Genomic DNA, 13001 nt, shown 5'->3' with positions numbered 1-13001 from the left:
TCAGAAAAAGAAAATATTTCTCGAGCTTTTTTAGCGTCAAATTCGTACTTTGGGAAAAATACACAAAAATTTTCTAACACTGATCTGTGGTCAAGAAAGCGGCTTTTCAAGTGAGCAATGTAAGTATCAAGAAAGGGAATATAAAAAGCAATGCGATAGTATGCCTTAGCGTCGTTGTACCTTTATTTCTGTAAATAGTTTGGTGCATACTTCTTCAACGTTATTAATAATCAAAAAAAAGCTTTTTTCGGCATTTTGTCGCATTTCTTCGAACTCTTTTAAAGCGTCGTAATTGCCGGCTGAGAGGTAGAACGACTGCATTTACGGATTGCATTATGAAGCAGGAAATTTGTAATTCTGCAGCAGAAATCGCAGCGACGAGCTGAGAGGCCGTAGTTGAAGTCTCCGGATCCTTCCAAGTTCCGATTCTTTCTAATGATTTCATCACGAATGGATGCAATTCGATATATGTCTACACGGCTTCATGGCTTTCAGCCCATCTTCTTGGGCATACAGATTTGACAACGAAGCGCGCTGATTAAATTTGAATTTGAAAATTTTTACAAGTGTAGGGCAATGTTTTGCTCTTTGCGATTATTCAGTTCCATTTTTGTAAATTAATTAATTTTTGTGTCTTTGAAAATAGCAAATATGTTGCCGAGGGTCAATTGTGCAAATAATTCGCAGTATGTAATTACTATAAATTGGTACTTTACAGTGTCAGTAAACATCTTGTAAGAAAATCATGGTTTTCCTTATATGTGCTTTAAATGAAGAAGTTATTTTTTCGTTGCAGTTAATTAGCATCGAATTAAAGTTGTATTTGTAAGTAACGTTTCATCTTTCATAATCTTCCATATTTTAGTCAAGTTGCTAAAAATACGATATTAGATAAAAATAAAGTAAATGAACACTCTCGACTGTTTGTTGTCGAGAGTTTTCATTTACTTTAATACGACAAGGCCAGTGGATATACAAACATAATAATTGGATAAAAATAGTTTAACGACGTTTGAAATAATATTACGAAAGAAACTTGGTTGCGAAAATATTCATCAACAAGTTCTTTTTTAGTAATATATCATGCGCATTATTATACACCCGTGCGCACTATAACCTGCCCGTGCACACCATTTTACGTAGTACATGGTCAACATTACAAGCTCTTCATTATCACGTGCATAATTATTTGTCAAGTTGCATAATTAACTCATTCATTTCAACAGTATAATATGATTTTTCGCAATTCAACTATCCGTATACCCATTTTTGTGCACAAGACAAAACGTGTCCTATAAAAAATAAGTTGAGTAATAAAACTTTTCGTAAAATACGCCAACCTCCCCCCTCCCAAAAAATTTTTCTGGATCCGCCACTGTTCCTTGGCACCTATGGCTGCTATTACAGGTGGGTGGAACTGGATCATTTTCATGCACACGGAACGCCATTAAATGAAAACAAAAAAATTGCCTTAACTACGCGACATAGTAAGATACGAGAGAGTTAGTTAGTTAAGCGAACTGAATTAGAGAGGGATACCTGTGGTTGATCTATAGATCGAACTTGCACATCTTCGTATTTTTTGTTACTAATAGACCTTTAAAAGTGGATCGAGAGTTCCTCATAAATCGGCAGTCTTTTAACCCTTTCACCCCTGAGTTTTTTTTCGAAATCAGGCGGGGTTTTCATCATTACAACAGCAAATAATGTAGTATGACTAAAATATAAGATGTTTGGCATACCTGAAAAATCGGATATCCTTACGGTTATCCTGGGATATATAATCCCAATAACATTTATAGGTGGGACGCATAAGTCCCAATAATACCAAAAGGAACAAAAAATTAAATATCAACTTCTAATAAAAAATAATGGATTTCACTGTTTATTCATTTTTCCTTTTACAAATTTAAGTCACTTGTGAAAAGAAGCAAAACATTTAAAACATAAAGCGTTGTTGCATCCAGAACAGACGTATTTGGTTCTGGTTTCCTTATTTTGTGAAGTGCAATGAACGCATCGGCGACGAGAAGGCTGTTCAATAGGAAGATGATCGCCAATATTTAGACGTTCAGTTCGTGATCGCTTTGCTGGTCTTCCCCCACATTTTTGTGTTGTGAGCTTTTTGTGCTTTATTCCTTCAGCTGAATGAGCGAAATTTTACGGCGTTGACGTTGTGTATATATAATCCAAGCGTTAACCACAGCTAGCATAAAAATCTTGTAAAATAACTTTTTCCACCATTTTTGCGACTTACGATTCATGTCGTATATTGCAGCCTTCTGATCTGATAAGTCTACGCCCCCCATTATACGATTGTAGTCTGCAATAGCTAGTGGACAATCAACTTCTAATTTAGAACCATCTTTTTGTTTTCGGCTAACGTTAGATGAAAAACCTATAAAACGCTAAAACAACATTTTGCTCAAGAATGTCTGCTGTCAAGTTTTCTACAACTCGTTCTCCCAGAGTTCCTTTCAGATTAGAGGATGTGTCTTTTCCAGTATATACATTCAAGTCATAAGTGTAGCCTGTTTTGGCATCACAGCGCAGCCATAATTTTATCCCTCTCTTTATTGGCTTCAAAGGCATATACTGTTTCAAACTTGAGCGACACTTGAATTTTGCCATACACTCGTCTATGGATTGCGCACCACTTTCACTTCGCGTTGCTGGGAATGTTTTTTTATGCATGATACAACTTCTAAAACTTGACCGTCATCGTCATCCAACTCCGATTCAGAAGAAGACTCATCACCTGATTTGCTTACATATTTAGCGTTTGCTACAGGAACTTCCGCATCTTCGTCATCGTCATCCGATGGTTCATAGCTAGACTCAGAGGCACTAAAATCATCGGCCATATCGTCGCTATCCTCTTGTAAAAAATAATCAGCAATTTCGTTCTCACCCAATTTTTTCCTTGTAGACATCTAATGGTATAAACAAATATTGGGATATTATTATCCCACACAAATGCATTATTGGGATTATATGTCCCAATGTAGTTACAAATATAAAAAACTTACCTTTTTCAATCCAATTTGTTTCCAATTTCGAAGGAATTATCTTTATTCACACCTAAACCGTAAAGCAAGCGGAATATTACGAATAAAAACTGAACCAGATAGACGTTTCACATTGAAATACAACGCGTGACTGATAAAATTTCGCGAAATGTCTGTGCAAAATATTCGGTAACGAGAAATTGATGTCAATAATAACGGAATGCGGTTACTGATCATCAAAGAAGTCTTCAAGGCTTTATTGGGTACATTTCAATGCGTAATTGGATCAAAATTAAAAGTTATACACATGTTTGAAGTTTGCTGGGACATATTGTCCCAGTAGGGGCGAAAGGGTTAAGCTAACCACAAATTTACTAAGGTAGTTAAACTCAATCTTAGTAATTTCGCTATCTTCGACAAAAGCTTGTCCATCGAGATATTTTAATCTCACTCTGTCAATAGCTGGGGTGAGGTGATTCCACCTCGCATCCCTCCATACAGCTTTGGCAAAAAGCCTCCAATAGAATATTTGGAAGCACCGCGTGTAAACCTATTGTATACTCGTAGTATATTGTTCAGACAGAACACCAACATATGCGGAGAAATTGGCTTTGCTAAGAGCCAGTAGTTCGGCCAATGCTTGCTGAGCTCACTGGAGGTTAAAAGGTTCAGCGTCAGAACGCAATATGAAAACCAACTACGCACGATATTACTAATTTTGAGCGCGTAGTGAAAAAGCTCACAGCATCCCTTCTTCAGCGACTACACGCCGTCTAAAACTCCCACACAGGAGGAGGTGCTAAGAAGGAACCGCCAGGTTCTGCGATGCAGTGACCTATATTGTTGGGAATACAATAGAAGTGTTGAGGGACTGCAGCGTGTACCTGTACGGAAAACTCCATGTCCTTAGCGTCCCTAAATCGAAAAGAAGTCTTTACCGCCAAGGACGACCTCTTCTTTTCCTTAACTGGCGTAGACAACGATTACGAGGTTATAGCCGAGTTAACAAAAGCGCCAGTCGACTTTCCACCTTGGTTTTCCTACGGAGTAAACGTTTTCCTCTTCCTCTGCTTCCCTCGGTGGGTACTGCGTATAATACTTTCTGAGCTGGAGCGCTTTCGTCCAATCGGACGACATGACACACTTTCCGCCGTCTTTTAATTCGCAGAATTATGACATGCTCGTCGTATATCTCATAGAGTTCGTCGTTCCATCGAATACGATACTCGTCGTGGCCAATGCGCACAGGTCCATAAATCTTCCACCAAACCTTTCTCTCCAAAGCAGCACCTGCTACCAAAATTTATTCTGCGTTGGATTTCGAGGTTGACGTTGTTGTTGCTATTAATGCTGGTTCCGAGATAGACGAAATTATCTATGACTTCGAAATAATGACTCTCAACGCCAGCAGCTGTATACATCTTGTATATATCGTGCTGCCGTTGATTTTCCGAAAACCAATGGTTTCGGTGGCAGCTGTACGTAAAGAGCTTTAAATGTCGTCCCACAGTTCCTTTATACCGAGTTGCTGACGAGAGCTCTCAGAGAGCAGAAGTGCAAGTCGAGTAGGAAATCGTTCGGTAGTCTGTTGTCGTTGCAGCTTCTTGATGTCAACCCTTCCTTATGTTTGTTGACGTGCCTTCTTTGTTGCACAAAGGCAGGTGCGTCATTTTTAGGAAAAGCACGATTTCAACATCGTGGCGGGGGCAGCTCTCATATGTGCGCTCCAAGCGTTCATACAAGGCATATTTGATCACATCGTTCTTCGAACTTTGCTTTGATGCGGATTGCAGCTAGCCGTCCATCTATCGGGGTGAATGCCAGGGTTCGCCAACGGAGCGTTTCTCCCACCACGAATCCCACATTGAATTTGCGATCCTCTGTATGGCCACTGTAGCAAATATCACAAGGGCCTACTCGTCTCAGTCCTTGTCCCGTCCTTCACATTTCTTGGAGGGCTTTGATGTCAGCCTTTATTTTCACGAGGACATCAACCAGCTGGGCAGCGGCACCTTCCCAGTTATGGGACCATACATTCGAGGTGCATGCCCTTTCGTTTGCCATTGTCGTCATCAAAAGGAGGGTTTCTCCTTCAAGGCTGATGTTTTCTTTTCATAGGGGGCGTTTTTTACGTGGCGAGTCCCACACCCAGCGCGGAACCATGCGGAGGGATGGTTCACGCAAGTGAGGAAAGTTCTGTGATCGCCATTCACTTTGGAGTGGCCAGAAACGATTCTTTTACACATGGCTCAAGCAGCTCACAACTTCCGGTCTTTGACCAAGTATCCTCTGAATAGCCTTAGAACATCCGTTCGAAGGCGAGCTAAAGCGAGAAGGCGAAACATCCCCTGCATAGGATTGTTCGCTGGGTTTGGGACCCGCCACGTAAAAAGCCCCCCCAATGAAATTTAAACGACAGCTGATTGACTTCGCCGGGGCCCGAAATATGGTTATCTGTAGTACTAGATTCCAGCATAAGACGATTCATCAAGCTACCTAGCTGTCTCCGGATCGAAAAACTACCAACCAGATCGATCATGTTGTGATAGACGGAAGACACGTCTCCAGTGTTTTAGATGTGCGTGCGCTCCGAGGTCCTAACATCGACTCGGACCACTATCTTGTTGCAGCCAAGATTCGCACCCGCCTCTGTGCAGTAAAAAACGCATGCCAACAAACACACGGAAGGTTTGACGTCGAGAAGCTGCAATCACAAGGTACAGCCGAACGATTTTCTACTCGGCTTGCACTCCTGCTCTCTGAGAGCACTAGTCAACAACTCGGTATAAGGGAACTGTGGGACGGCATTTCAAATTCCTTACGTACAGCTGCAACCGAAACCATTGGTTTTCGGAAAGAGCAAAAGAACAGCTGGTACGACGAGGAGTGCCGTGTCGCAGCGGAGAGAAAACAGGCTGCCTACCTCGCAACGTTACGATCGACCACGACACGTGCGGGATGGGATAGATACCGAGAGTTGAAGAGGGACGCGAGACGCATTTGCAGACAGAAGAAGAAAGAGGCCGAAATGCGTGAGTACGAAGAGCTTGATAAGCTGGCCGACAGGGGTAATGCTCGAAAATTCTCCGAAAAAATGCGGCAGCTTACAGAAAGTTTAAAAACCAGATCATACTCTTGTAGAACCCCCAAAGGTGATATAGTCACCGATGTCCAGAGCATACTTAAATTATGGAGGGAACACTTCTCCAGCCTGCTGAATGGCAGTGAACGCACAACGCCAGGAGAAGGCGAACCCGATTCCCCAATCGATGACGATGGAGCAGACGTTCCATTACCCGACCATGAAGAAGTTCGAATAGCAATTACCCGCCTGAAGAACAACAAAGCGGCGGAGGCCGATGGATTACCGGCCGAGCTATTCAAACACGGCGGCGAAGAACTGATAAGGAGCATGCATCAGCTTCTTTGTAAAATATGGTCGGACGAAAGCATGCCCAACGATTGGAATTTAAGTGTGCTATGCCCAATCCATAAAAAAGGAGACCCCACAATCTGCGCCAACTACCGTGGGATTAGCCTCCTCAACATCGCATATAAGGTTCTATCGAGCGTATTGTGTGAAAGATTAAAGCCCACCGTCAACAAACTGATTGGACCTTATCAGTGTGGCTTCAGACCTGGAAAATCAACAACTGACCAGATATTCACCATGCGCAAAATCTTGAAAAGACCCGTGAAAGGAGAATCGACACACTCCACCGCTTTGTCGATTTCAAAGCTGCTTTCGACAGCACGAAAAGGCGCTGCCTTTATGCCGCGATGTCTGAATTTGGTATCTCCGTAAAACTAATACGGCTGTGTAAACTGACGTTGAGTAACACCAAAAGCTCCATTAGGATCGGGAAGGACCTCTCCGAGCCGTTCGATATCAAACGAGTTTTCAGACAAGGTGACTCCCTATCGTGCGACTTCTTCAATCTGCTTCTGGAGAAAATAGTTCGAGCTGCAGAACTAAATAGAGAAGGTACAATCTTTTATAAAAGTGTTCAGCTTCTGGCGTATGCCGATGATATTGACATCATTGGCCTCAACACCCGCGCCGTTAGTTCTGCTTTTTCCAGGCTGGACAAGGAAGCAAAACAAATGGGTCTGGCAGTAAACCAGGGCAAAACGAAATATCTCCTGTCATCAAACAAACAGTCGTCGCCTCCGCGACTTGTCTCTCGCGTCACGGTTGACAGTCATAACTTTGAAGTTGTAAACACCACCAACAATGTCAGCCTGGAAATCCAACGCTGGATTGCTCTTGCCAACAGGTGCTACTTCGGACTGAGTAGGCAATTGAAACGTTCAATTCTCCCTCGACGAACGAAAACCAAACTCTATAAGTCGCTCATAATTCCCGTCCTGCTTTATGGTGCAGAGGCTTGGACGATGACAGTAACCGATGAGTCGACGTTACGAGTTTTCGAGAGAAAAGTTCTGCGAAATAATTATGGTCCTTTGCGCGTTGGCCACGGCGAATATCGCATTCGATGGAGCTATGAGCTGTACGAGATATACGACGACATTGACATAGTTCAGCGAATTAAAAGACAGCGGCCACGCTGGCTAGGTCATGTAGTCCGGATGGACAAAAACACTCCAGCTCTGAAAGTATTCGACACAGTACTCGCCGGGGGTAGCAGAGGAAGAGGAAGACCTCCACTCCGTTCGAGGGACCAAGTGGAAAAGGACCTGGCTTCGCTTGGAATATCCAATTGGCACTACATAGCGAAAGGAAAACCGACTGGCGCGCTGTTGTTAACTCGGCTATAATCGCGTAAGCGGTGTCTACGCCAATTAAGAAGAAGAAGAGTATATTGGAATTATCTGTTAGGGTGTATTCAAGGGTTTCTAAAGTTTGCTTAGGTAGTTTCGAACTACAAAGATATATCAATATCAGGCTCTTTCTTGGGTAACTTGGTTAACTTGCCTTAAGTTGCAATTGAGTTTTCATATGCATTTTTTAATTTTTATAGTGACCGACCCAAATGTCACATTAAAATAGTCATTAGTATTACTTATACGCTTGCCTTTCTGAAGTACATAAAGTATGCTAAGCGTTTTTAGGATGAGTGAAATTTTTCAACAAAACACATAGTTCCGATGAGTGCATTTCACCACAGCTAGCTAAGAAGGAGAAATCTTAACAGTGGCGGGTGAACAGAGCTGAGCATTTAATGAAAATTATGCTCAGAAACATGCATTGCTATTACAGACGTATGTTGGCCTTTTGCTTATATTTATACTCTCGCAACAATGTTGCTAAGGAGAGTATTATAGTTTTGTTCACATAACGGTTGTTTGTAAGTCCTAAAACTAAAAGAGTCAGATAGAGGGTTATATATACCAAAGTGATCAGGGTGACGAGTAGAGTCGAAATCCAGATGTCTGTCTGTCCGTCCGTCCGCCTGTCCATCCATCCGTGCAAGCTGTAACTTGAGTAAAAATTGAGATATCATGATGAAACTTGGTACACGTATTTCTTGGTTCCATAAGAAGGTTAAGTTCGAAGATGGGCAAAATCGGCTCACTGCCACGCCCACAAAATGGCGAAAACCGAAAACCTATAAAGTGTCATAACTAAGCCATAAATTAAGATATTAAAGTGACCTTTGGCACAAAGGATCGCATTAGGAAGGGGCATATTTTGACGTAATTGTTTTGGAAAAGTGGGCGTGGCCCCGCCCCCTAATAAGTTTTTTGTACATATCTCGGAAACTACTATAGCTTTGGCAACCAAACTCTATCGGGTCGTTTCCTTCAGGCATTTCCATATACAGTTCAAAAATGGAAGAAATCGGATAATAACCACGCCCACCTCTCATACAAAGGTTGTGTTGAAAATCACTAAAAGTGCGTTAACTGACTAACAAAAAACGTCAGAAACACTAAATTTTGCGGAAGAAATGGCAGAAGGAAGCCGCATCCAGGCCTTTTCTAAAAATTGAAAATGGGCGTGGCGTCGCCCACTTATGGACAAAAAACCATATATCAGGAACTACTAGACCGATTTCAATGAAATTCGGTATATAATATTTTCTTAACACCCTGATGACATGTACGACATATGGGTGAAATCGGTTAACAACCACGCCCTCTTCCAATATAACGCTATTTTGAATTCCATCTGATGCCTTTTCTGTATAATACGAGTATATACATTAGGAACCAATGATGATAGCGGAATAAAACTTTACAAAAATACGGTATTTGAAAAATATGTAAATGACGTATAATGAAATCTCGGTTATCACTTTATCATGCGAGAGTATAAAATGTTCGGTGACACCCGAACTTAGCCCTTCCTTACTTGTTTTCTCTCCAAGAAGTTGCTCATTTGTCGGAATCAAATGCTTGTATGGGAAACTTCCTAATTTGACAAGATATATTTTCACGAAATTTGGTATATAATATATTTATTTTTCATAAAAATAATTAATATCGGAAGAAATTTTTCAGATCGGCTCACTATAGCATATAGTTGCCATACAATCTGAACGATCGGAATCAAGTTCTTGATGGAAAACTTTCACATTTGACTAGATATATTCATGAAATGTGGTATAGATTATTTTCTAAGGTAACAATGTAATCTCCGAAGAAATTGTTAAGATCACTTAACTATAGCATATATCTGCCATACAATCTGAACGATCGGAATCAAGTTCTTGTATGGAAAACTTTCACATTTGACAAGATATATTCTTGAAATTTTATACAGATTATTTTCTAAAGCAAAAATGTAATCTCCAAAGAAATGGTGCCGATCGGTTAACTATAGCATATAGCTGCCATACAAACTGAACGATCGGAATCAAGTTCTTGTATGGAAAACTTCCACAATTGACAAGATATATTCATGAAATTTGGTATAGATGATTTCTAAAGCAAAAATGTTATATCGGAAGAAATTGTGCAGATCGGAATCGAAATCGGAATCAAGAGCTTGTATGGAAAACTTTTGCATTTGACGTGGTATCTTCACGAAATTTGACATGGATTACTGCTTAAGGTAATAACATTCATCACGTCACCCAAAAGCTCAACACCTTAAACAATAAGAACTACCTTTTTTCGCTTTCCAACGAAGGAATAAACTGTGTATATTTATTAGGCACAAGAAAAATCACAATTTCAGTTAAAAAGCTTTTTAGTTTTTTTGGATGAAAAACACAATTTTAATACGATTTCGTTAATAAAATATCGCTATCGAGATGGGTGAAAAAAATGAGGTCGAGCGCGCGTTGCTACTTCATTGAGCGTGACGTCGGAAAACAGCCGGCTCGCCGCCCGTTATTCCTTGTTTAGCTTTTTGGCGTGGGTGCCGATCAGCTGCTAGATCTGCTGTCGCGGTGACATTGTGGATGTTATGTGTGGAAATGTTGTGGAATTTGTGTTGTGAAATGATGAATGCGGGTTGTCGATGTTGCGGCTCTATGTAGGGTTGTATGCGGGTGTAGTACGCTGAAGCTCATTTGGCCATCCCGGCCCCCCTAGGCGAATATTTTGCCTAGGAGACGCTGTAGCTGCTGCAAGGTGGCGACCACGTTGCTGAGGCCGGTCGTGCGGCGAGGTTGTGGCGTGGATGATTGGCGCCGCATCGAAGCGTCGTTATGTGGACGCCAGGCCCGAGGTGCTGCGTGGACATTTCTTCGACGGGTCCGTGCTACACAGCTTGGCTGCGCCTGTCGGGCTAAATCGCGACTACGGGGACCAGATGAGCGGGCGACAGCACGTCTGGGATGACGGTGTATTAGTGTATGATGTGGCCGCTCACAGTGCTGGCACATGGTGGCAGACACGCACTCCTGTGTAACATGCGTTTGAGCCAGACAATTCAAGCAGTGTCTATGTGACTGAGCCACCTGCTGACGCTGATTGGGAGTCATCCCCTTAAAAATAGGGCAGTGCTGCAAGCGGTGTGGGCGGCAACAAAGCGGGCATCGGGTTCGGGGCACAGTGATAGCCGACCGTATAGTTGGCGTTGGTGTAACTGGCCTTTATGCATCCATAATACCCTGTGTGGAAGAAGAGGAAGTGTTTATAGATTATCATTCATAGTTCGTTCCACAATATGTGGCACGAATGGGCCGTCATTTTGGACGAGCTTTTAAATAATTAAGTTAGATTGTTTGATTATTGTTTATTTCGGCGGTTGTTTTAACGAGTTTTGACACCGTTTCGTTATTATCGGTAGTTGGTAAAAAACATAGTTTTACAAGTGGTCTAGTTAACGTTCCGGTTTGCGTACGGAGATCGACTACTCGGATATGATCGTCGGAGCCATAGTAAAGCTTTTCTATGCGGCCAAGCCGCCATTCGGTCGCAGGGAGACAATCATCGTTAATTAGGACACAGTCTCCAAGCTTAGGCACATTTTCTGATGTTTTCCATCGATACCTCTTGTGGAGGTCTTTTAAATAGTCTTCTTTCCATCGGCGACTGAAATTGTGATGGAGAATTTTAATTCGTTCCCATCGATTTAATCGACCCAACTGAAAAGACTTTTTTTTTGAGGCTTAACGGGGGAAATAAATTTGGATTTATGTTACGTTTTTCGCGGAGCATTGTGGGGTATATAAGGGTAAGAAGGGGAAGGGTATTTTTTCTGGAAAATTAGGGAATGGCGTTCGTTATATGCAGGCTTGAGGGGGACCTTCGCCGGCACACCTTTATCCAAAAAGGTTTTGACAGATGAGCCCTTTTAAATCGGCCCATCTTTTAGTGGACATCCGCACAAATGGGGAGGTAAAAGGATGAGGCACCTTCCTTTTTTGACTGTGGACCCTGAGGCCCCGGAGAGAGAAAACGCCGGGATGCCGAACGTTGTATAAAGGGAACGATTTTCCTTTTTTCGGGGAAAATTTAGGATAAGGCAGGCCAAGAATGGGGAATTGTTAACCATCGGGCCAATCCACCAAAGAGGGTGGAGGGGGCGGGGTTTGCCCCCTCTTTCCAGATCCGGGTTTTCCCACTTAATGTGGGGGGCTGATCCCATAGGTAAAGGATTTGAGACTTTCGTTTGGGGAAAAAAGTTTTCCAGCATGGGTTTTTCAACCCAGACCAAACATTTTAATGACCAGAGATAAATTTATACTTTTCCAATTTTATGTGTTTGAACAATGGGTACTAGTTTTTTAGGTAAGCACCACATGTTCCAGTGGGAGACTTATGTTTTTTGAGGGGCACCCTTTTCCTTTCTATGAGGTGACTGGTGGGTTTTTGCCGATTGTGTGCCAAAAATGGTGGCACAAACCTTTTTTAGAGGGCACAGAAGCCCGAGTTGACTTTGTGCTCGGGGTTTTTTTTAAAAAGGGGATTTGGGTCTTGGGGAAAATCAAAGATTTCCCGGGAACGGAACCACTTTTTTTAAACGAAGGGGTTTTACTTTTTCTCCCAGTCTGTTCCTCGCCAAATTTTGAACGAATTTTTTTGCAAATTCAAAGCCATCCTGGGGGCGAAAAAATTTTGCCACCGAGGATAAAAATTTCCCTTTTTAGGGGATAGGGGTATTGACTAGTAGTTTTGAAACTGGGCAGATTCCATCCAATCCCAAAGTTTTTGTGGTGCTTTCCCTTTTAAATTTAAGGAAATTAGGTCCAAAATATTTTCCTTTGAATTTTTAAAATAAGGGGGTTGGTCCTTTTTTAAGGGAAACCCAGCGTTTTTAGAGCTTTTTTCACGTTATGACTCGTTTCTTGTGAAATGGACTTCCCGACAGAATATCGTCTAAAGTTTGTTTTTTAACACGGGTGCCAAGGGGAATTTGATTTTGGCCCTTTTGCCTTGTGAGGAACGAATGGCAGGAAGGGACAGGACCCAAAGGTAACGTTTTAGTTTTTGTCGCTATGGCTTTGGGGGTTTTCAAAAACCCCCTAAAATTTTCATCCCTTTTTGACTTTAGCCGATACATTTTTTTGACATCCCCATTAATCGATTTAATATACGCCAAAATAAGGGGAAATTGTTCTTTGGGGGAGGGCCCCG

The 13001-nt window shown here is 42.0% G+C and overlaps 2 protein-coding genes across 10 annotated transcripts in view; both read left to right on the top strand.

Moving 5' to 3' along the window:
- LOC126764053 (uncharacterized) overlaps positions 1–13001 on the top strand; it is a 917515-nt gene that overhangs the window by 19311 nt on the left and 885203 nt on the right. The window lies entirely within an intron of this gene.
- LOC126764112 (uncharacterized) overlaps positions 1–13001 on the top strand; it is a 423412-nt gene that overhangs the window by 371136 nt on the left and 39275 nt on the right. The gene's annotated exons all lie outside the window — the stretch shown is intronic.

The sequence above is a fragment of the Bactrocera neohumeralis genome, unplaced genomic scaffold (assembly GCF_024586455.1).
Source record: "Bactrocera neohumeralis isolate Rockhampton unplaced genomic scaffold, APGP_CSIRO_Bneo_wtdbg2-racon-allhic-juicebox.fasta_v2 cluster09, whole genome shotgun sequence".
In the NCBI taxonomy this organism is placed as follows: Eukaryota; Metazoa; Arthropoda; class Insecta; order Diptera; family Tephritidae; genus Bactrocera; species Bactrocera neohumeralis.
The sequence above is the reverse complement of the archived record's forward strand: the minus strand, read 5'-3'. Positions and strand labels throughout refer to the sequence as shown.